The following is a 7,550-nucleotide window of genomic DNA, read 5'->3' on the forward strand; positions in this document are numbered from 1 at the left end:
GCGGTCCGCCATTATCAAAGAAACTACTAAGAACAGGGTATTATTGGCCAACCATGGAAAAAGATGCTTACAAGTATGTACAAAAGTGTAAACAATGCCAAATGCATGGAGACCATATTCATGCACTAGCACAAGATCTTCAACCCATCGCATCACCATGGCCATTTTCACAATGGGGATTAGATCTAGTAGGTAAAATCAACCCTACTTCATCCAATGGGCACAAGTTTATCTTGATAGCCACTAAATACTTTACAAAATGGGTTGAGGCAATTCCTTTAACATACACCACTGGAAAGTAGATAGCAAAATTCATGCTCAACTACATTATATGTAGATATGGAATTCCAATGTGCTTTGTTACAGATAACAGGCGTCCATTTAAAAACCAAGAAGTGAAAGAGTTGTGTGACAAATTCCACATACAACAAAGATTTGCCATGCCATATTATCCACAAAGTAATGGGCAAGAAAAGGCTACAAATAAAACAATATTGAAAACTCTTAAGAAAGTAGTCACTGACATAGGACGAGACTGGCATCTCTAGTTGAATCCCACTCTTTGGGCCCACAGAACAAGAGTACGCACACCTACAGGAGCAACACCATATTCTTTGGTCTATGGTACAGAAGCGACACTCCCCATTGAAATAGAAATATCATCTCTAAGAGTATCCTTACAGAACATTATATCAAAAGAAGGCTACAGGGTAGCAAGGTTGCAAGAAATAGAGACCCTTGATGAAAAATGACAAACAACATTCAATCATTTACAAGGATATCAAAATAGACTGAGATGAAGTTATAATAAAAGGGTTTGCCCATGAACCTTTCAAGTGGGAGACCTAGTACTTAAAGAGTATCAAAGGAACTTAGTAGAATGAGAAAAGCCAGGGAAATTCAAACCCAATTGGATAGGTCCTTTCATTATAACAAGGGTCATAGGCAATGGAGCCTATAATTTGGCTACCATGGAGGGAGATCCAATCTCTGACCCTATGAACATCATGCACCTTAAGCGATACTATACCTAAGGGCTATGTAGTTTAGGTTTTTCTTTCCGCATTGTATATCATATCATTTAAAATACTGCATAACATGTAGTTTCCTTTTTAGACGCATTGCATTTTTAAAAGTTTTTCATTCTTATATGGAAGCATCAAATAAAACAAGGCAACTGTTCGAGTTTATCATTCGTTTGCATCTAAAGAAAATAAGGGTCATTGCCTTTCTTAGATATTTAGACATGAAGTCTTTGAGGTTCTAAAGTCATTCATTCTCAACATTACCCTGTGACGATGCTTTACTTATGGTTGGGTAGTGGTTTCACTATTTGAGACTTGTTAACCTACAATCTATCAACTGCTATATCTCAAACACAATAAATCTCTAATTCATTCTAGACACCTAGTTGATCATATGACTAGTGAAAAATCTGAAATTCTACTTTAGTGCCATTTTAATTGTCACACCCAAGTAGGTTTCATTACTTACAAGTCAAGGCAAGAAAATAAAAATAAAAAGAGCTATGCCAATTATCCATCTAAAGGCAAAAAGAGCAATGATATATAACTGAAATATCATGTATACAAATGTGATAAAAAGCCTTGATTATGGGAACATGTAAGTAACTCCATCAGGGCTATGAACGCCTACCGACAATGGAGCAATATTTGAGAAATTATAGTCTATAACCTCATCCAATCTCTCAAGGCTTGCTGGCAGTGAGGCTCTATTCAAGATGCTTTTGAAGTTAGAAAAATAATGTAGCTAGTCATATAAGATGCTAAGGATCTTTACTGAACACAAGAGCAGGAATTAACTCATCTACACACACATGGGCAAAAGAAGATCAAATTTTCAAGAACCAATGGGGAAGTTTTCCATGTCTCCATTTGTAAATCCTAGTCACTAAGTGTGTTGAGATCAAAGTTTTGAAGAGCCTTAGAGATCAATTGACCGCTTATCTACGAAATGTTTTGCACCTTCATTTTCAATCGGTGTATTACAAATGCTAAATACAAAGATAGTCAACCTTGTTTGAATAGGAAATACATCTTCACAGTGCATGTTGCATTCATATAGGTCATGTCGAAAATTCTTTATCTCCACATGCATTCTGCAGATCATCATGTCATACAGGTTTGCACACTGGGGGCATAACTGAAAAAATTTTAAAAAAATAAGATAAAGTCTTGAAAAAATCCAAAAAATCAAATAAAGTACTGAAAAAATCTAAAAAACATTGAAAAACTCAAAAATCCAAAAAACATTGAAAAACTCAAAATCAAAAAACAATGAAAAACTCAAAAGTCAAAAACATCCATATAACATCCTGAAAAAATCATCCAAAAACATCCAAATAGGGTCCTGAAAAATCAACCAAAAACATTCAAATATTGATCTACAAAATCCAAAAACATTGAAAAAAGCTCTTGGAAAAGAACTAAAAATCGAAAATCAATCAATCAAAAAGCTTGCAATTGTGTAAGGGAAAAAGTGACACTAAGCAAACAGGACCTAATCTCACTTTCAACCACACACTTGTGGAATATGAAAGAGCCTAGAGGTATCACACAATTGGCTACTTCTTCTTGTGGAAGAGAGAGCCATGAGCTACCTATTAGGATTTCTATTCCTTTGTTGTAATTGAAAGATAAAATGATGCAAGTTCAATCCCTAACCCCAAAGTGCAAGTATGAACCAATAATGAGATTGCAGAATTGAACTTAAACAATGGAAAGCTGTAAACACAAGAACAAGACAAGAATGTAAATGCGTACCCGGAGTTAAAATCTGACTGAAAATGTTCGGGATGGGGGCGCGGGCGCCACTGTCCTGATTCTGCCCCTGAAACTGCTCTGAAAATTGCTGTTTTTGCACTCTGGAAAAGCTGTCAAAAATGCTGAAAATGCTGTCTGTCAGGAGGACCAGGGTGCCCAGCGCCCCTGTCCCAGGGACCAGGGCGCCCAGCGCCCCTGTCCTGGCAGGACCAGGGCGCCCCACGCCCCTGTCCTGGTCTTTTGCTCTGAAATTTGGTAGGAAGGTCAGTCTCAGTCTGCTTCTCCCGGATCTGCAACCTGCGGCGTCGTCCGAGTCCCGAAACTTGCACTTATATCTGAAAAGGTGTTTGGGTGGCTATATAGGGTTTTGCCTTAGTCAAACCCCCACTTCGGTGATTTCCACCTCCACGAATAGCCAAGTTGTATTGTAAAATGTATTATGTGTGCAGACCTAGTGTGTGTGCAAGGTCCTTAAATGCAAGAAAGCAAACTAGAGCAACCTAGAAAGTAAACCCTAATTGATTGTAAATGATAATGTAAATGCTCTAAATCAAGATGCAAAGTGATCTAAAGCATGAATAAAGGATATATTGAAGCTTATGCAAAGACATGAAAACAACATGAAATCATACCCAACCCTCAAGGGAGGAGTACAAGCCAATCTTCAGTCGGTAATCTCCTATTGTTCTTCAATGTCCCCCAAGCCCTAAATGGATGAATGAAATTGATAAATGCTTGATGGATGGATGTTGAATGTTATTGAAGTCTTCAAAGATCTACTCTTTCGCTGCATAGAAGGTCCTCCAAAGCCAAAATTCCGGATCCTTTCAAATGAAGAAAGAGAGCTCTTATGTATGAAACCCTAGGTCATAATTTTATCTTTTGGCCGACCTAGAGATTGAATATCCCGCCAATTTATTGGGGTTAAGCTTTATTTTATGATTGGATCGTGCTCCTAAAATTTCGGAAAAAATGTCCGGGACCATGTGCACCGGGCGCCACGGTCCTGACAACTTTTCACCAAATTTTCAGGGCCGTCGGATATGATGATTTTAGAGAGAATCTCGAAGTTACAGGTGATTTCGAGATGTTTTGACCCCGAAACCAAGCCCCCAAGTTCAAAATAGGACCTAATTAGGGTTTTTGATTAAATGATGTATTGGAAGAATAAAATGAAAAGGGCACACTTTAATGAAAGGGCCCAACTTTATGATATGGGAGATGATAAAATAGAACCTTAGACCTAATTAATTTGATTAATTAAGTGCTAAAGGGAAAATGCAATGCAAAATGCAAAATGACCAAGGCGGGTGCTAAACTAGGTGTGAAATTGTACCACCCTAGCAATTGCGTACAATTTACGATGCTACAGCAATAACATGTCTTCTAAGAAACAAATACCCTAGCAGATATCCAACAAACACTTTGCATGAAGTTAACAAAGGATACAACTATCCAGTCAAACATCTGCAATCAACTGATCAAACTGTCTTATCAATCGTATCATATCCATATCAACGTGATCATTATCTTGTCTTAAATAGAAGAGGATACACTCGAAATTAGATAGGTCAGTCTTAAACAGGGTCCGCAACTTTCAGAGATCAGACATGATCAACCATCACATCAAACAACTGATAACGGAGGCACAAGGTCAATATAGTTGCTGAATTTTGTCTGGGTCAGTCTTTATCTTTTTTATCATTTGGCAACAGATATTGTTCCTATGCTACTCAAGGATGTCCACAAGTGAGTAGAGGAGCTATGATGTGCATTATCTTTTTCTTTGTTTTCTACTTGTCTGCTATGTGTTTGTTTCTTCAATAAGATATCTTTACATCTTGGTTCCTTATACCCTGATGTGCTAAGCTTCATTGTTCAATAATAAGACTCAATGATGAATATATATTGACACTATAAAATATGTGACACAGGTTCGTGATTCATTCAATTTCATTCTCATCACATCTGCTTATTGCTAGTTTGCTGATTCTTTTCTCATCATCTCTTTCTAAATTATTTTCTCTCATCTAACATCACTCTATTTCATTCTAAGGCTCATTCTCCCATATTCTATCTCAATATCATCTTCACATCACCTATCTCTATCTCTATCTCTAATCAACTAACTATTCTTCTATCTTTCATCTCACATTCTTCTTTTTTTCGAGAGATCATTCATGTCTAAAATGCACAAACAATCTCTCAAGGGGGCAATAGACCCTAAGTATCACCGGGGCATACTGGGGCAAGAATTTTTTTTTTGTTTTCTTTGAAACAATGTCATTTTGACATTGTCTCAAAGACATGCAAATGTAGACACCTAAAAATGTCTCATTGATTGTGTACTAATTATTCCTCTAATTGATTAAATAATCTTATTATTTAATTAAGTTAATTAATCTTATTCTTATAATTTCTTCTAATTTCATATTTCTTCATAATCTTACTAATTATTCTATTTCCTATTCTATCATCATTTAATCATTTTCTAAATATTAATTAAATATTTATTATTTAATTAATTCTGATTAATTCCCCAATTTAAATAATCTTCATTATTTAAATAAATTACTAATTATTCAATTTCTATCTCCAATCATCTAATCATTCAACTCTCTTCTAAATATTAATTAAGTATTTACTATTTAATTAATTGTGATTAATCCTTTAAATTAAATAATCTTTATTATTTAATTAAAGTCCATTTCTACATAATTAAATAGCTTCTTTAAATTATTTAATTAATTAATTCCATTTCTAAATAATTAAATAGTTTCTTTAAATTATTTAATTAACTAATTAATTCTTCCATTTCCAAATCCTCAAATTCTAATTTCATTTAATTTCATATTCTTCTAATTCAAATACATGTGCATGATTTCAAAAACCAAATTGAAAATCAAAGTTAAGTTCTAAATATATTCAAATACTAAATTGAATTAAAATAAATTCAATTTATTTGAATAAATCTCATGCAAAGATTAAATTGAAAATCTAAATCTAAATGCAAGCACATGCTAAATTAATTAATTAAACCATTTATCTCTCCAATCTCTATTTTCATCTTTCAGTTAGCTTTTTCTAAATTAAGCTCTCTATGTCATCTTCTTTATTTCCTCCAATCATCCTTTTTCTTCCTTCAGTCAGCTTTTTCTCAATTAGTTAACTCAATTAATTTATTCAATCTATTGAGTTTTACTCCTACAATCAGCAGTTCAACTATCAATTTTCATTTGAGCTCACCTCAGTTCACACCTCTTGATCATTTTGTTCCACCTTTCAATCAATCTTCACCAATTATCTATAAATTGAGCATTCAATCCTCACAATTCCTCTGAATCACGAACTTTTAATCTTTGTGTCACTTGTAGGTTACCGATGCAATATCTGAGAGCCATCATACCGTGAAGAGGAGAAGAGCAATGGAAGCAATATGCAAATCTTGGAATAGGGAGTTTTATTTGAATTGATTTATAATTCCTATTTTATTTGATCTTGCATCATTTCATTGTTAGTTTGTTAAATTCTTTGATTAGATAGGGATTCGTGATTTCCCTTGTGCTTCTAATTGATAACTTTGTTAAAAGAAGAATGAATTTTGCATCCCACAGATATCATCCACAAATACTTCAATAACCAAAATATCATCATTGGTGATTTTGTAATACAAATTGTTGTCAGCATTACCTTTTTTGTATCCAAGCTTTAAAATTTATTTATCCAATCTAGCATACCAAGCTCTGGGAGCTTGCTTCAATCCATATAAAGCTTTCCTTAACCTGTAAACTACATCCTTATCATCTGTCAATGAAAATCCATCAGGTTGTTCAATGTAAACTTCCTCCTCAAGATATCCATTAAAAAATGCACATTTTACATCCATCTGATAAACTTTATAGTTTTTATGAGCTGCAAATACAAGAAATAGTATAACTGCCTCAATTCTGGCCATCGGTGCAAAGGTTTCATTATAATCAATTCCTTCTTTCTATGAATAACTTTTTAAAACTAATCTTGCTTTGTTTCTGATTACTTCACCATCCTCATTAATTTTATTTCTATATACCCATTTAGTTCCAATTACATTTTTGTCTTTAGGTCGGGGAACTAATGTCCAAGTATTTTTCTTTTCAATCTGTTCTAATTCATCTTCCATTTCTTTTATCCAATGTTTATCTTGACATGCTTCAACAATTGATGTTGGTTCAACTTGAGAAATTAAACACACCTCTTCATTTTCCAATCTTTCTCTTGTCATAACACCTTGATTCTTGTTTCCAATTATCTGATTCTCTAAATGATTCAATCTTACACACCTAGGTTTATTCTGATTTCCACTTATAGGTTGTTGTTCTTCAGTCATAGTTGAGTTTTATGATGATGCAGTTGTGTTTGGTTCTACATTTTGTATCGGTGCAATCTGTGTCAGTTCATTAATAATCATTTCTACTGCCAGTTTTAAAGATCTTGATTCTCCTCTAAAATGTTCATCTATCTTCACATTAGTACTCTCAATGATTTTCTACAATCTTTTATTATAACATCTATATTCTTTGCTTCTAGTTGAATAGCCAAGAAATATTCCTTCATCACTTCTAGGATCAAATTTGTCAATATACTCATCTCTCATAATATAACATTTGCTTCCAAATATTCTAAAGTATTTAAGAGTATGAGTATAACCAAACCATAGTTCATAAGGGGTCTTATCGGTTTCACTTTTGATGTGAACTCTATTGAAAGTATAAACCATTGTATTCACTG

The sequence above is a fragment of the Cryptomeria japonica genome, chromosome 5 (assembly GCF_030272615.1).
Source record: "Cryptomeria japonica chromosome 5, Sugi_1.0, whole genome shotgun sequence".
Lineage (NCBI taxonomy): Eukaryota > Viridiplantae > Streptophyta > Pinopsida > Cupressales > Cupressaceae > Cryptomeria > Cryptomeria japonica.